Source organism: Chiloscyllium punctatum, chromosome 45 (assembly GCF_047496795.1).
Source record: "Chiloscyllium punctatum isolate Juve2018m chromosome 45, sChiPun1.3, whole genome shotgun sequence".
Taxonomy (NCBI): Eukaryota; Metazoa; Chordata; class Chondrichthyes; order Orectolobiformes; family Hemiscylliidae; genus Chiloscyllium; species Chiloscyllium punctatum.
Window position 1 is genome coordinate 49,547,443 of NC_092783.1, and position 18,215 is coordinate 49,565,657.

The 18,215-nt window shown below is 40.1% G+C and overlaps 1 protein-coding gene across 10 annotated transcripts in view; it reads left to right on the forward strand.

Moving 5' to 3' along the window:
• LOC140467388 (plasma membrane calcium-transporting ATPase 1-like) overlaps positions 1-18,215 on the forward strand; it is a 252,286-nt gene that overhangs the window by 40,025 nt on the left and 194,046 nt on the right. The window contains exon 1 of one of the 10 annotated variants that reach the window (XM_072563709.1): positions 10,262-10,336. The exons of the other annotated variants lie outside the window; for them this stretch is intronic. The gene's annotated coding sequence lies outside the window, so the exon portion shown is untranslated. Of the gene's footprint in view, positions 1-10,261; positions 10,337-18,215 lie in introns of those variants that run through there. 10 annotated transcript variants of the gene reach the window in all.

An 18,215-nucleotide genomic window follows, 5' to 3' on the forward strand; every position in this document is an offset into this window, starting at 1 on the left:
CAGAGCCATTCTTGATGGTGGGCATTGAAATCCCCTGCCAGAGTACATTTTGTGCCCCTACCATCCTCTGTGCTTCATCTAAGCCATGTTCAATATGGGGGAAATACTGATTCGTCAGCTGAGGGATGATGGTACATGGTAATCATTTAAGAGGTTTCCTTGCTCATGTTTCTCATGAAGCCATGAGACTTCATGGAGTCAATTGAAATTAGACTGTAAGGCAGGAATCTATGAAAGAATTTGGTTATCAGATCCAATTTTTGAATATTTAACTAAAAAGGTTGTAGATGAGTTGGACCGAAGGGTCTGTTTCCGTGCTGTAATCTCTATGACTCTATAAAGAGAATGAGATGGAGTTGTTTAAATCATTACGTTTAACCAAGTGCAAAAACTGATGGAGAATTTAAGACGTTATACGAGACTCACTACTTGGGTATTGTTTCTGATTCAGTTTCTAAGTGTAACTACTAGAATGACAAAAGTATAAATAAGGAAATGGAGGCAGGTTTGTATTTCAGGCTGAGGAATGGGCAGTGGTCCGTCAGGTGGTATATTCATCTGAGAGTTATAGTGAAATTTTATAAGTGGCTCCCAAAATTCGTAGGTCCTCTGGGTATTAGGAAAACCACAGGCTAAAATATTTTTATTAGCCAAGGCTATACAAGTATGTTTTAAAGTTCTCGGACAGGTCCACATAACGGAGGAGGAAGTGCCGTGGTTGTCTTGAAATACTTTCATGTCCCCAGAATACTATGGAGGTAATCAAAATGTTGAAGTTTTTGATTCATTTGCAGAAAACTATTGAGATGACCTGCAAAAATAAATTTGTGGATTTAGACCAGGAAAAAGTTTTTGGCTGGTTGTGATGCTAATGTGGAGGAAGTGTTGCCATAAACGCTCCCTTATTATTGACTCCATCCAGGGATATTAGCTCCAATGAAGGTCATTGTGGACGATGACATTGACCAGCGTTGTCATAGCTGAAGCTCGCCTATCATGGTGCCAAAGCCAGATGGACTACAAAGATTCTTTAATATCGCAAAGTCAATATGGTAACAAAAATGGAGTCCTATCCTATTCTAAGATTTGAAGGATTGCATTGCACTAATTGGATGCATATGATTTATAACCACTGACTTGGTTAAAAGGATTTTCAGAAGCTCCAATAACTGACCGAGCCATTTGTAGCACCAGATGGAGGTTATCAATGCAAAGTCATGCCATTTGGAATGAAAAGCAACATATCAATGATTAAGTTTAAAAAAAATTGAAGGCTTATCTAATTGTTAATTACATCAATAACTTGGTTGTTTTTGGCCAGAATTGGGAAGGACATTTAAACTACCTGACTGAGCTGTTTGGCTGCAAAAAGCCAACTTTGTTAATAAACCTGGCTGAGAACAAATTTGCCAAAGCAAAAGTAACTGATTTCGGCCAAGTAGGACACGGAGAAGTGAAAGCAAGGACGCTTCTAATTTTTTTTTTCCCCCCTATGCTGAGATCAAAACATGAAATTTTGCATTTTGTTTCCATGAGTGGATTTGATCATGTTTTGGTTCTGGACTTCAGCATTATCATTGCACCTTCAACAAATTTAAGCAAGGCGGGAAATTTTGAAAGGATGCAAGAGTCTCTGTGTCCCCCTGTGTCCCCGAAATTGAAGGATGGGAAATAAATGGCTTTTCAGTTAGTTTTGAGGAGAAGAGCTGTCCTCATTCTCAAATATTCCAATGTTGGCTCTGTCAGTTTGAGATTTAAATCAACAACAATGCGGGCGAAGCTGTTTCTTATAAGTTTACAATACTTGAATTTTCTTGATTTTAAAGTTTTAAGAACAAGAACCTAGGGATATTTAGGTCATGCTTAATTCTCCAATAGTATAATTTGAAAGTCATGCAGATAGAAGGTTCCAGAAAAGGTTTTGATTGTGACTTGGGGAAAATACTCAGCTTGAAGGAAACCCTCTTTTTTGATTTTTTGTTTTCCCAAAATTCTGGCTGAAACAGTATGTTTAAGACAGTTGCTCCTAAAGAATGGATTTGGTGTAAAACTGTTGAGAAGTACATAACTTCCATGTAAGGTTTTAGTTTTAAATTTCCAGACCAGAAGGGGTTATTTGAAGTGGAGAAATTCTATGAAAACTGAAGGAAGAGGTCAACAGTTTCTGGCAACTGGGAATTGAAGCACTTGTTAAGGAAAGTCCTATAAATGTGATAGAGAAGATCATTCTCTCTGTGAATACAGTAAAGGAGTGTTGTTAACTTTTAATAGGATTGTATTTTTTAAGCTATTTAACTTATTTTCCTAATCAACCTGTTGTTGCACATCTGTGGAGCAGGTGGGACTTGAACCTAGATCCCTTGGTTCAGGGGTAGGGACACTAGGGAATAGGGCCCTAGGGCCCAATAGGGCCCCCCAAAGTTTAAACGAGGAATCTTCAATGTAAGGCACAGGTCCTGCTGGGATTGGAACTCCAGACCACCTGTTTACTACGCAGATGGTTTAACCAACTAAGCCACAGCGCCAAACTAGAATTGTATTCTACGATTTGTTTCAAAAACTTTAAACCCATGATATCTGCAAGCAATTTGGTCTATTGTTTATGACATAAAATAAAACAAAACACTTGTTTCATTGTTAAAACCAAATCTGTAACATTGTTTGCTTTAGTGAAAGAATACCTTCTTAAACCCAAAAGAGGGGGAAAAAATTATCTATCAAGCAAACTTTCAGTCTGGGATTTTACCCCAATAATAACCTGAATGGGGTTCCTCACAGTTAGTATATTGTGTAATCATTTTTGCCAAGCATTGTTGTCAGATTTGCCTTGAATAGTTCATTAAAAACACCATTGTGTGATCCTGCAAGAAAGCAGTTGGTTATTCCAGATGAATTGTTCTTTATGATTTGCAGTACTTGCATGACATGGAGTCCATCTGACTGGGATGGACAGAAATTGTGGCCTGACCAACAACACGTGAATTTATCAAATGGGCAACAGAAAATCTGTGTAAAACTTTGAGTTATCATCAACAATAAAGTAGACAAGGATTTATGATGCAGAACAGTTCACAGAATCTTTTTCCATGAAAGATTTTTTTCCCAACAGAAGAATAACTTGAGTAGAGATAGAGAATAATGTAGCCTTTGTATTGCCCATGTGAGTAGAGATTGCTTTAGCCACAGAAATGTTCCTTTATGCATCAGCTGGCAACTCTACAAAATGGCAGTGGGTCCAGGTTATCTTGAGGCTATGTCACCTGGAAGATGAGGTAGCCAAGGGTAGTAGTTGATGTAGGTTGTGTGTAATGTGCATGAAGTCTGTTACCAGAGAGCGAGGTGATCCACTGATGGATGACATTAGAGCTAAGGTTAATGATTGCAAATGTTTTTGTTGCGTCGGGTACCTAGGGAGGGAGTAGACTACTGCTGACAAGCTGCATTTGTGAAATGATTGCTTTTTGTTATGTATTTTAGTTCTAATCTTTGAGTTTGTGTTCCTTTTTATATTACTGTTCAGTTTTTCAAGAACCAGTTAGGGCATTGATACTTGTCTAAGTCAGAATAATTGTCTTCTGATTTTCCATAAGCAACAGCCTTACAATGTGTATATTTCCCCACAGGGAGTGTTGAGTTTCAGATTTGTGTATTTTCTTCTTCTTGCACTTTGGCATATGATTTGTCAACAAAATAAAATGTATTGCCATAGGAGAATATTTCTATCCTTTAGTAATAGAAATGTTTTTCAAGTGTGATGTAACATAACCAGCCACGTTTAGAAATCCATGATGTTATTTCCTGTTTGTATATTTGAGAGAACACTAATATTCTTGGCCCCATCAAATTGCTAGATTGGGAGAAGATTTTTCTTTTTTTTTGGAAGAATAATGTCTCCCTGTGAGACTATTTAGTTTGATTTCTTAAGAGGCATGTAAATGTCACTTCAATCCCATAACTTAGAATGGAATTGGTTCCTACTCCTTTTATCTGTGAATGACATCACCAGGTCTAAAAAGAGACAGTGCAAGATAGCAGACAATGACACATCCCTCCCAGTTTGTCTCGATGTCTTTTATGCTCTCTTTGAGCAGAATTTTGGCAGAGAGGTAACCCCTATTCTGACCAAGTTCTGAAAAACCTATCCCAACAGTCACTGCATCAGAGGTCCGATCAGTTTTCCTTTGTGTGAATCCAAGGAAAGCGATGGGCCCAGACGAGTACCAGGCCGTGCACTTAGAAGACCTCTGTCAGTTGATCTGTGTATGTTCTCTGACATCTTCACCTTTCCCTGCAGCAGGCCACTGTCCCTGCCTGTTTCAAGAGGGCCAACATCATCCCTGTGCCGAAGAAGGCTCATGCAGCATGTCTCAATGACTATCGTCCAGTGGCCCTAACATTGGTGTTCATGACGTGCTTTGAAAGGCTGGTTATGGCATTAATCTAGCCTTCCCACTACTCTTGACCCATTTCAATTTGCCTATCGGGCCAACAGATCCATGTCAAATGCCATATCACTTGCCCATCACTCCTCTTTAGAACATCTTGACACAAAGAACAGCAACATAAGAATCCTGCTCATTGACTACAGTTCAGCCTTCAACATGATTATCCCATCGAGACTGATCACTAAACTTGGTGATGTCTGACTAAGCTCCACTCTCTGCAACTAGATTGATTGTCAGTTTCCCAACCCACAGGCCACAATCAGTGAAGATTGGGAACAATATTTCATCGTCACTAACAATCAACATGAGACCCCTACTGTGCTCACTGTATACCCATGACTGTGTCGCCAAATATCAGACTAATGCCACTTACAAGTTCGCTGATGACACCACCATAATCTGTCAAATCTCAGATGGCAACGAAACAGACTACAGACAGGAGGTGGAAGACCTGGAAAAATGGTGCACTGAGAACCATCTTGCGCTAAATGCCAGCAAAACCAAGCACTCCATTGACTTTCGGCGAGATGTTACTCATGCCCCCCTACGCATTAACAGCACAGAGGTGGAATGAGTGAAGCATCGAGCTCCTAGGAGTGGTCATCCACAACAAGCTTTCTTGGACTCTTGTGGATGCACTGGTTACAAAGGCCCAACAATGTCTCTTCTCTCTCCGGCAGCTGAGGAAATTTGGCATGATCGCTAATACCCTTGCCCACTTTTATAGGTGTGCCATCGAAAGCATTCTATCTGGATGTATTACTACCTGGTATGGCAACTCTACCATTCAAGATTAGAGGCAGTTGCAGAGAGTGGTGAATTCCGGCCCGAACGATCATTAAGGCCAGCCTCCCATCTACCAGGCACGCTGTAAAGGAAAGGCCGCAGCATTCTCAAAGATCCATCCTACCTTGGCAATGTTTTTCTCCAACCTCTACCATTTGTGGAGAAGATACAGAAGCCTGAATACGCGCACCAGTCGGTTTTGCAACTGTTTCTTTTCTACTGTTAGTTTGAGAGTCCATTCAATATTCTATTATTTACTATCTATGATACTTAAATCTGTGATCTGCCTGAATTGCTCACAAGACAAAGCTTTTTCACTGTTCCTCAGTACACATGACAATAAATTCAATTCAAATTCAGTTAATCATACTACATAAGTAGAGTTTTTGCTTCCTCTCTCATATGGCACTGTCTTAGGAATGTAGCTCTTGGGGAGAAGGAGCTGATCATTTCATAATCCTTTTGCGAGTAGCAGAGGGTTTAGTTCCAATACCAATCGCCATTGATTTGAATATGCCTTGCCGTTTAGTTTAATATTTGCGCGATGAATCACTACAAAATTCACTTCCCTCCCCACCAGCCTGATTTGCTTGATAATACCCATGAAAAAGAATTGGATTATGCTCCTTTCCATCTCCATCATTCACTTCCTCCTAGGTTAACATTAAAATAACTGAGAAACAAAAGGAGGCATTCTACAGTCGGTGAAGTACTTTTTTGTGCAAATTGCAAGAATCTAATTGTTGCTGTTGTACAGTCAAATTTAAAGATTTACGTATTTAGAATGATAATTTTAAACAACGTTCAAAGTGCCAATATGATATCTTAAGTTCATTCACTTTTTTTAAGATGGAGCAATTTCCTGCAGACAGTAGCGACTTCACATGCTGCATCCCTGTTGCGTCTCTTGTCACTGAACTTACCAATTGAGTAATTGACTTCTCAATCTGTAGCTGTTAATTATTCATTACTGATGAACAATGGTAACAGTATTAATTTGCATTTGTAATTTTCTCCTCTTGGCTTAGAAATGTAAAAGTTGAATTACATTAGGCAGTTTCACCGAAGGTTTAAGGTTTGGGCTTCATCATGTGATTTTAATTGGAACTTTTTTCCCTTGATGAAATGAAGGCATTGTAAAACTAATTTCTGTCTTTTGGCCTTTTTAATTTGCCAGCAGTGGTGAACCCAGAAGGTCAGGAACCTGTCTTATCCTATTTTAGTTCCTTGTTTGTATATTTTTGATGCTCATGAAGGAAAGTAAAGCTGTGGGGTCATTGCAGAAGACCAGAAATGAATACAGTAGTTGAAATTCAGCTTCAGGCCACATCAATGTTAAATTAAACTGTATTTGAATGTACCTCTACAGCTTTTAACTTGCTGATTTTATGTTCCCTTAGGATCCAATGACTGCCTCTCTAAGATTGCTGGCGATGTAGATCTAGGTGGAGTTGCAATTTGTGACTAAGGATGCAGAGAGACTGCAAACAGAATAAATGAGTGCGCAAGAAGATGAGTGTGTTATATGGGGAAATGAGAGGTTATTTTTGTTCAAAGAATGAAAGTGCAGAAATTTTAAGTATGAAATTTGTAAATATTGATGCTCAAAGGGTATTGAGTGTTTGTACAAGAAACAGAATTAGCATATGTTCAGCCAGCAATTGGAAAGGAAAAAGGCAAGCTTATCTACTGTAATGGGGTTGAAGTGTAAGAATAAGTCATTCTATTGTAATATTTTGGTAAAACCGCACCTTGAACATGGTGCAGTTTTGACCTCTTCCTTTTAGTGAAAGATATATTTGCATTGGAGGCAGTTATACCAAAGGTTCACTTGAGGTTCATGGAAGGAGAGAATCTTCCTATGATAAACGACTGAGTAAATTGGGACAATATTTTTCTGAAATTAAGATGAAAGAGCAGAGATGTCATGAAAATGTCTATACTGAAGGGGCTTGACAGAGGTAGACAGTTTGTTCCTGCTGGCTGGACTGTCTAAAATATGGGAAACCAGTTTTGGATAAGAGAGCGATCATTTGGGACTGAGATGACAAGGATTTTTTTTCTCTGAAAGGTCAGTGAATTTTTGCAATTCACTAGTGTTGTGAATACTCCAATGTTGCTTATATTTAACGCTAGGATAGGCAGATTTTTGGCCTCATGGAATTTCAGGAAATGGGAAGCATATAGAAGAGTGAAGTTGAAGCCCATATTTGGCCATGATTATATTAGATGATGGAGCAGGCTTGATGGGCAATGTGACCTACTTTTCCCAGCTTGTACATCGCCTCTATGCAGTTGTCCTCGCCAATAGGCAACAGTTGAAAATTATGATTGATTGAAATACCATTGATAAGGTGCAGATCAAGTTATTACTTTTTGGAGCCAACGTCAGTCCAGTTATTGAGCTGTGTTGCCGTAGACTAGAGTTGCAGGGACCCAAATCTGTGATCTTGTTCTGTTCTTGTACCTGTGGCAGTGGTGATCTGCCATTGCAAAGATAGTCCGATACTGCTGGGTTTTGCAGCGTCGGGCTATTTTAAATACATCCGGCAGGAGCTTGGGAGTTGTGTGAAATCGAAGATGTGCAGCATGGGGAAAGTTCCATTCTTGCTCTGTGTGTAAATACATGTGGTATGCAGTTGGGCCAGTCTGTTTACTTTCCTGTATTACTATCGGCAGGAAATATTCTCCAAAATAAAAGATGACCTGCTATTTTGATTACTGCCCTCAATGCTAATTGAAGCCTCTAGGTAACATCAACAACTTTACTTCCATGCAATGCTTTGCCCATTATCAAACTTTGGTAATAGGTGAAACTTTCATGCTTAAAGCCACTGATTTTTCAAATGTCATATTAAAATTTTGTATTTAAATATCTGTCAACTTGGCTAGACTACGTTTTTGTGTTAGTTCGATAAACATTACTTGAGGGTTGTTAAATCTTTTGATAACATTACTAAATCCTTTGTAGACGCCATTATTTAATCCCCTTTGCATACATAGATATTCCCTATAGAGAAATTAGTGTACATCTAAATAGTACAGTTGTGATACTATATCTGGTTAAATGGTGTTTACTAATGAGAAAGGCAGCTCTTCAAATCATTAGCTGAAAACATTTAAATATGTTGGCTGTGAATAAGACCCTGTCAGTACAGACTAGGTATTTTCAAATTGATGTTGAAAGAGCAGAAGCAAGTGCTTGTGTGTAATCTCCTCTTCTACATTGGAACCATTACATTGAAGTTAAATATTCTTGTCCAGTTTCTCAAATCAAAATCTTTTTGGATATTGAGCATTGAAAAGCAGTGTTGTATCAAAGTTGCATGATGCAATGTCCTAGTTTTGCAGCAGTCCGGGGGCATTACACTCCCTTTTTTTTAAAATGCCCTTTCGATCCCATTCGAAGCTTAAACTTCAGCTTAACAAAAGAGGGACATTGGCTCTATGTATTTTTCCTCCCCCTGCCCCCAACGTACCCACTGTCCTTCTTCTGTTTCACCTCATGCTCTGTCTTCAACCAACACCCCCAACTCAAAACATTGACATTTTGAATCAAGTCAGTCAATCTTGAATCGTGGTCATGTTCTACATTGGACCTTCAGCCACCCCTCAGTAACTGATCTACAAACTCCACTCGCTTTGCGAAGTTTCACTTATGCATTGGGGGGGGGGGGGTTGGTGGTCAGGATGATGAACAGAAAGTGGATATTGAGCTGATCCAAGAGGGTTTGGGTTGAAAACTCATCTCTGGATAGTTGGGACTTTAACCCAGGTCGTCTAGCCCAGCACTAGGAACACCACTGCACTAGTGGAGCCTGGTTCAGATTTATTTGTCTCAAATGATTCCTTGGAGTGACTGATTTTTAAATGACTATGAAGAGCTGGGCAATAAAATGGTTATCATAGAATCCCTACAGTTCAGCTATTTAGCCCTTGGATTCCACTCTAACCATCCAAAGATCATCCCACCTCCCATATTTCCCATCCCTGAACACCATGGGCAATTTACTATGGCCAGTCCACCAAAGCTGCACATCATTTGGGCTGTGGGAGGAAAGGAGAGCACCCAGAGGAAACCCTCGCAGACACTGAGAAAGTCACCCAGAGAGTAGAATCAAACCCGGGTCCCTGGTGCTGTGAGACAGCATTGCTAACCTCTGAGCCATCATATATCTCTTTGCTTTGTAGCCGTGATTGTAAAGATTCTTTAAGTTGGTGACTTTGGGTTTGGATTTCAATCACATACGAACAGAGTTTTTGTTTTTGTTTGAAGCTCTTTATGTTTATCTGGCAAATGAGTACCATCCCAGTCTCCAACATTTCAAGTATGGTTATTTGATCATCATTCACTCTTGAACAATTGCACTGTTTCTGGTTTTGACTCCTGTAACTTCACCCCTCCCCAAATGTCTGGAGAAGTGTTTGAGCCTGTCTATCTTTGCACCACGACAAGAAATGTTGGTGTTTATCCATTATTTGTGGCCCAATTGCTAGGGGGTCTCTCTATCTACTTTTGCAGTTGATTTGTTTCCCAACACCAAATTTACATTAGCATTGATGTAAAAACAAAACTACTCAACCCACTATTGTGCTGGAAATGAAACCTTTAAAGTGACTTTGTTCCTACCACAATGTTTTGAGTAACCATTTAAAATTTGTCTGTCAAGCCCATGACCACACTTGATTTACCTTCTATCTCATTGTGATCTCCAAGTACAAGTTGACTTTATGCCTTCCCCTATTTATTGGTTTCCTCTCCTGGCTTAGGTTAATTTCATTCTTGAAGAGAATGATCCTTGATAAATGCTTGCATCCAAAAGACAGGTGAATTTAAAATCCTCCTTTAATTTAACAGATATTTTATTCGATGCGGCCCTAAAATATTTTGGTGATGACTTGGGCCACTTTGTGTCAACTGCAATTTGTACAAAGCCTGGAACCGTCTCCTGACTGGGGCCATGTTTTCACAACAATCTAACAGCAGCAATAATCACTGCACATCATTGTTTATCCTCAAGGTGGCGCTGCAAAGTGAACCAAGAAACACGCAGTGTTGCGGTTGGGAAGATTTTGCAAACATGTGAACGATCACTTCTGTACAAGTAAGTGTTAAAGAGCAATCCTTGTGATTGCAAGGTGATTTGCAAAATTTGTGCCTCTTGCTGAAACCGGTGAGGGTCGTGGATCTGCCAAGTGATGTTTTGAGCAGGAAAGGATAGAATTAGGCCATTTTCCTGATGAAGGGCTTTTGCCCGAAACGTTGATTTCGCTGCTCGTTGGATGCTGCCTGAACTGCTGTGCTCTTCCAGCATCACTAATCCAGTATTTGATTTTCAGCATCTGTAGTCATTGATTTTACCCCATTTTGCCCATCAAGTCTGCTCTACTACTCAACTGATCATGGCTGATCTTTACTTCAGTGCCATTTTCCTCCATTATCCTCATACTCCTTGTTAACTTTTTTGATCTAGAAATCTATCAGTATTCAGCCTTCTGGGATGGAGAATTCAAAAGATTCGCCACCACCTGAATTGAAGAAATTGATTCTTTGTCTCGTCTTCGTGACCTGCCCCTTTTATGCTGAGACTCTGACGTCTCGAATTAGGAAAACCTTCCCACATCACCCCTGCCAAGCTCTGGGAAAAAAAGGTTTTCCTGCTTCAGAGAATGAATGTTCGTATCTTCAGGGCAGTTATGTTCCAGTTCCTTCAATAACATGTGACATTTGAAGTTGGTCTCCCATGCCTTTAATCTTATCTGATGATTATTAAAGATTCCAGGTCTAATCCAAAGAGCAGGGAATTCTCTTGCTATCCTGGCTAATCTTACCTCATGCCAGCACAAAAAACACAACTCTGCAGACTGTGTCTCCATTCCATATAGAAAGGTTATGTACTTTGTAATCACCTTTTTGGGTTAAAGGGATCAAAAGGTGCTGGGTGAAATTGGGAACAGGATATTGAGCTGGCTGACCAGCCCTGATCGTACTGAATGGAGGAACAGGCATAAAAGGCAGAATGATCTACACCAGCTTCTATCTTGTGTTTCTATGTTTCAGAGTTTAAAAACAACTCAATGCTTGATCCATAAGGTAATTGAGTTGGTGTCTCGTCTGAAGCACCGTCCTTCAAACACTACGACATTGTCTGTTAGATATTGGTCTCCACAAACTCCGCTTTCCATTAGTTGCACCGTACAAATGGTGGTTCCTGCAGTGTGGGTCTAGCATGTGCTGTGGTAACACAAGAGTTGAAGATTTGGTACAGCAGATGCGTGGAAAACTTGTACTCGTTCTCGTGGTTGCCATCCTTTTTGAAATTCTGTTAAGCTAGTGGCAATAACATGAACTTATGAGACGCGCTTTTCAGGAGTCTGTAGCACAGCATTAAACTCTCAAAGGAAATAGAACTAAAATCTTATCTTAATATCAAGAGTGTGTAATTGTACTGAGTGCCCTATCAAACCCTCAAAGAATTTAATATGTTTAATTAAGATTTGCCTTTCATTTTAACAGCAGAGAATATAGGTCAAATCTATCTCAAACACTCCTACAAGGAGGATCTGTCTGTTTCAAGAATCTATTTGGTCAGCCTTTATTACACTGGCCAGGTTAGTGATCTGTAGTGTTCCTGTGGTTCTCTCATGAAAGCGTTGAATCCCATTGAAGATATTTGGCTTTCGCAGGGGTTGGCTGGATGGCTGGTTTTCCAATGCAGAGCAATGCTAACAGAATGGATTAATGCCCACACCAGCTGAGGATACTGTGTAGGACACTCCTTTTTTTTTTTCAATCTCTCTCCCTCGCCTGAAGCATGGTGACCCTCAGCTTAACCAGTTTGTATCTCGCTGTTTTGCCTGACAGAGCAGCTCTACGCTCCAGTTGGACTATGGCAACTTTACCCTTTTTAGCTTTTATTGTCCATGGTTGTTATATAGCTGTTGTGGTATATTGTGCCTAAGTAATCTTCATCTCTTGGCTATTTCAGCCAAGCATATCACTTCAAACAGGTGTTGTGGAATTGTCCCTTACCTCTAGGCTAGAAGATCCGGGTCCAAATCACATCTGTCATGTAGGTGTGTTAAGACAATTCCAAACAAGGTGATCAAAAAATCTAATGCGACCTCTTATGTTGCAATGGTCGTATCCCTATCTCTGCCTGTGGCTTGAACTCCCATCTGCTGCAGAGTTAAATCACACAACACTAGGTTATACTCCAACAGGTTTATTTGGAAACACTAGATTTCAGAACACTGCTCCTTCAGGTGGTTGTGGAGTGTAAGATCATAAGACACAGATTTCTAGCAAAAGTTTACGGTGTGATGCAACTGAAATTATATATTGAAAAAGGCCTGGATTGTTTAAGTCTAGATGTGTTGCATTACACCCGAACAAATTGATTTAAAGGTATCAGTTATAGTAAGCAACAAGCTTTGTTGAAGCAAATAACTTAATTGCATCAATTCAGCAGTGAATGAATCCATCCTTCAGTATTTTCAGCTTAGCCTATAGCTGAAATGATTCATATTACAAGACTGAGATTTGTCCAAGCTATTAAATGTAAATAAACTCAAGAGCTAATGAACATTTCTCCCAAATGAAGCGTTTGTTGACAATCAGCAGCCAATGTTAGCTGGAGTGTTAGGTTTGAAAACTGATGCATTACTTCAGGTGGAAAGAAGCATTCACTTGCATTTGCCTTTTCTCATAAATTGTGTGTCACAGATTATTTAGGAATGACTAAGCTGGTGAATTCACTAGAAAGACACCAATGTAAAAACATTCAGAATTGCACAGATGTGATAAGGAATGCAAAAAGTGTTTTTTGAAAATGTAAAATTTTTCATTTTATTAGAGGAAGGTCAGTTCTGAAACCTCCTGAAATACTTTTTTATTCCTTTTACCACGATGTTAGTTTTAGTGGTGCACTGGATTTTCTCCTCCAGTAGATCCCAGAAGCACTTTGACAGAATAAAGCTTGACAGTCTTATACAGAATAATTATATATCATCATAAAAGTTATGGCAATGCTTAAAATGGATTATAAAGGCTGAGTGTTTTTATAGCTAATGCCAATAAATACCATTCACTGAAGATGTGCATTTCATTGCTTCACTCAATTGAAGAGTATTAACTTGCAAATATTACAAACGTGTTGTACAGTGAGCATTAATACCCTATATTTTAGATGAATTATAAAAACGTTGGGCCTTTTGAAATTGCAGATACATTCTAAGTTAGAAATATTGAAGCAAAATGCTTCCGATTTGGGGAGACAAAAGATATAATTTGTAATTACTTGTGTTCATGCACGACTCAAATGCTTTTTTTTCCAAAGTATCCTGGTATAAAAACTCGGCTCCTTGCTAAAGGAGCCAGATCTTGTGTTATCCATCTGCTGTGTATCACCTGTATTTAATTGCCTATTTTGCTGTATTCGACGACAAAGTTGTTTCCAGATGCCAAAATTTGGATTTTTAATCAACCAAACTCCACTCTAGTAAAAGGTATTTTCTAAATGCAGGTAACTTAAACCCTTAATGGAATGAAGGTTTGCAAAATAGCTTGTGAAGTTACATGTTTCTAAACAAAAATAAACTCAACTTATCATGGCTGTGACTGACTGGTCCTGACCCGAAACGCCCTGCTCCTCCGTCGCTGTCTGACCTGCCGTGCGTTCCCAGCTCCACATTTTATCGACTTTGCTGAGATTGGCAATGCTAGAAATTGTACCAAGGTTGTATTACCAGACCATAGGGGTTGCTCTCTTTAGAGAGAAATGATTGGTGGTGATTTAACCTGAGGGCCACCAAACCTCAGGTGAAGGAAGAGGTTGAGAAGGAGAGTCCATCATGGTAACCTCAAACCGATGATGGGAATTGAACCCATGCTGTTGGTGTCACACCACTCTGTAAAACTACATCCAGCCAACTGAGTTAAGCAGATACCCTGTATAAAAGGTAAAGGCAATTATTATGACTTGTTAAAATCTTGGGCTGCTGGAAATAGTACACTACAATAGTTTTCTGCTCTTTACAAATGACATTGTCCAAGTAAATATTTCCTCCTCCTTGTTCAAACAATCGTTTACAATGTTTTGCACAATTTATTCCTGGTTGCCTGAGCCACTTGTCTGGTTGTTTCCACATTTCCAGCTGAAAACTTTCATTTGCTCAGGGGTCTGGTACACTTGGGTGAAGTATGCCCAGAGCATCTGGGCGTGCTGGCATCTGGCATCCTGATTAAAATCTGGGTGAGAAACAATATGGCTCAAAACTTATTCATTACTGTGGGATTAAATAATAAGATTAATGGCTTCAGATAACTGTGGAGCATCTGCGGTAATTTTTATATCAGGGAGATGGGGAAATAATTTAGGAGTCAGTGTCCTACAGCATGGAAACAGACCCTTCAGTCCATCGTTCCCAAACTACTTATCCCACTTACCTGCATTTAGCCCATATCCCAACCAAATCTTTGAGTCACTTAAAAGACATTTGGATAAGTACATGTTATAACTGTACCTGCATCCATCACTTCCTCTGGCAATTCATTTGAGCATAATTAGTCCTTGTATATTCCTGTCAGAGTGAAAGGGAAGGCTGGTAGGTATAGGGAATGCTGGATGACTGAAGAAATTGAGGGTTTGGTTAAGAAAAAGGAAGCATATGTAAGATATAGACAGGATAGATCAAGTGAATCCTTAAAGTATAAAGGAAGTAGGAGTATACTTTAAGAGGGAAATCCAGAGGGCAAAAAGGTGACATGAGATAGCTTTGGCAAATAGAATTAACGAGAATCCAAAGGGTTTTTACAAATACGTTAAGGACAAAAGGGTAACTAGGGAGAGAATAGGGCCCCTCAAAGATCATCAAGGCGGCCTTTGTGTGGACTGGCAGAAAATTGAGATACTAAATGAGTATTTTGCGTCAGTATTTACTGTGGAAAAGGATATGGAAGATATAGACTGTATGGAAATAGATGGTGACATCTTGCAAAATGTCCAGATTACAGAGGAGGAACTGCTGGATGTCATGAAATGGGTAAAGGTTGATAAATCCCCAGGACCTGATCAGGTGTACCTGAGAACTCTGGAAAGCTCGAAGTGATTGCTGGGCCTCTTCCTGAGATATTTGTATCATCGATAGTCACAGGTGAGGTGCCGGAAGACTGGAGGTTGGATAATGTGGTACCATTGTTTAAGAGGGGCGGTAAAGGCAAGCCAGGGAACTATAGACCAGTGAGCCTGACCTCAGTGGTGGGCAAGTTGTTGGAGGGAATCCTGAGGGACAGGATGTACATGTATTTGGAAAGGCAAGGACTGATTAGGGATAGTCAACATGGCTTTGTGCGTGGGAAATCATGTCTCACAAACTTGATTGAGTTTTTTGAAGAAGTAACAAAGGGGATTGATGAGCGGTAGATGTGATCTATATGGCCTTCAGTAAGGTGTTCGACAAGGTTCCCCATGAGAGATTGATTAGCCAGGTTAGGTCTCATGGAATACAGGAAGAACTAGCCATTTGGATACAGAACTGGCTCAAAGGTAGAAGACGTGGTGGTGGTGGAGGGTTGTTTTTCAGACTGGAGGCCTGTGACCAGTGGAGTGCCACAAGGATCAGGGCTGGGTCCTCTACTTTTTGTCATTTACACAAATAAATAATTTGGATGAGAGTATAAGAAGTACAGCTAGTAAGTTTGCAGATGACACCAAAATTGGGGGTGTAGTGGACAGCGAAGAGGATTATCACAAATTACAACAGGATCTTGACCAGATGGGCCAATGGGCTGAGAAGTGGCAGATGGAGTTTAATTCAGATAAATGCGAGGTGCTGCATTTTAGGAAAGCAAATCTTATAGGATGTATACACTTAATGGTAAGGTCCTAGGGAGTGTTGCTGAACAAAGAGACCTTGGAGTGCAGGTTCATAGCTCCTTGAAAATGAAGTCACGGGTAGATAGGATAGTGAAGGCGGCGTTTGGTATGCTTTCCTTTATTGGTCAGAGTATAGAGTACAGGAGTTGGGAGATCATGTTGCGGCTGTACAGGACATTGGTTAGGCCACTGTTGGAATATTGCGTGGAATTCTGGTCTCCTTCCTATCGGAAAGATGTTGTGAAACTTGAAAGGGTTCAGAAAAGATTTACAAGGATGTTGCCAGAGTTGGAGGATTTGAGCTACAGGGAGAGGCTGAACAGGCTGGGGCTGTTTTCCCTAGATCATGAGAGGCTGAGGGGTGACCTTTTATAGAGGTTTACAAAATTGAGGGGCATGGATCGGGTAAATAGGCAAAGTCTTTTCCCTGGGGTGGTGGAGTCCAGAACTAGAGGGCTTAGGTTTAGGGTGAGTGGAGAAAAGAGACCCAAGGGGCAACTTTTTCTCACAGGCTGGTATGTGTATAAAATGAGCTGCCAGAGGAAGTGGTGGAGGATGGGACAATTGCAACATTTTAAGAGGCATTTGGATGGGTATATGAATAGGAATGGTTTGGAGGGATATGGGTCGGGTGCTGGCAGGTGGGACTAGATTGGGTTAGGATATCTGGTTGGACCGAAGGGTCTCTTTCCATGCTGTACATCTGACTCTATAACTTTTAGAACGATGGGCTGGATCTTTACAGCTAGATTACTTTTGTTCTGTTCCAAGCATATATGAACGATTGTTTTGTCAATCATTAACTGCCCGTCCCCAATCCTTGAGAAGGTGATGATGAACCGCCAACCTGAAATGTTCTTCCTATACACTGTCCTTTCTACCAGTTCATATTGATGTTGTATAGCTGTACAACAATTTGTGTTCGCACTAGGTTTCCCCCCATTAACATTGCTTGTGTTGAGGTTGTAATAGGCAAGGTCAACTGTGCTATAGTGAAGGGTCAGATTAGCTGAAAAGTGACTGAATTATGATGGGTGCCCAGTGATTGTTTCTTCTACAGATCTTAAGGACAGGACTATAGTACTACTGAAACAGACACACATACTTTTGTTGGAGAGTCCATCTGCAAAGATCAGACCTGCAGAAGTGTTTTGTGTCTGGATGTTCTGGAACCTATGGAACTGCCCCACAAAAGTCAGTTACTGTCTTCAGAGAGGAGGGCAAACATAGAAATGATGTGGCTTGACTCTCAGTGTTGATGCCTGAACCCTTGGTCCTGTTTCAGTCCTGCTCTGAGTTGCACAATCTGTTAAAATAATACCGGAAGACCCCTCTATGTTCTCTAACTATTTTATTTATGTGGATTCTCAAATTACCCAAAATAGTCTGGACCCCGGGCGTTTAGGTTAGTGAGCTATTTCAGTTCCACGTTGAGTAGGAGAGCTAATAACTAGACCCAGACAACCACAGTAGGGAAGTCTCAAAATAATTCAGTTTGGAATCGTTGTGAATTTTAATGTGCAGTTACTGTGCCAAAATAGCGCAACTTTCTAGTAATGGCACCTGGTAGTGGTCCGTGATGTAGGGATGTAAAGTCCATAATCAGCCTTTCAGAATCCTGGGGCATCTTGATTTTTGCTTGTGCCTATATAAGTATCCTGAACATTGAGGCATTTTGTTTCAGTTCACCTTCAACTGTGACTCTCTCAAACTTCCGCTTGGGCCTCTGAAAACTGTCCAGCCCATTGTTGGATGCAAGTCATGTTTTTAGTTGTGTAGAAGTGTGCTTCTGTAAATCAATAATGCAGCCACTTAATTATTTAGAATTTCAACATTTGAGTGAACGTGGGATGTTTTGAGATCAGGTGAAGCCTTTTTTTAAAAAAAACAGTTTATTTAACAAACTGCAGATTCATCTAAAATGGATTGCAACGAACACTTTGCTTCAAATTGAACCTCTGCTCGCTCTTGTTTCTAAGTCTGTCTTAGCTATGTCGAGAGATTCCTGTTACTCACTGGGTGTTCCTGGCAATGTTCCTACCTAGTCATCAGTTTGACAAGTTATAAATTTTAATACTTCACACTGTGTTGGCAGGAGGTGCATCTT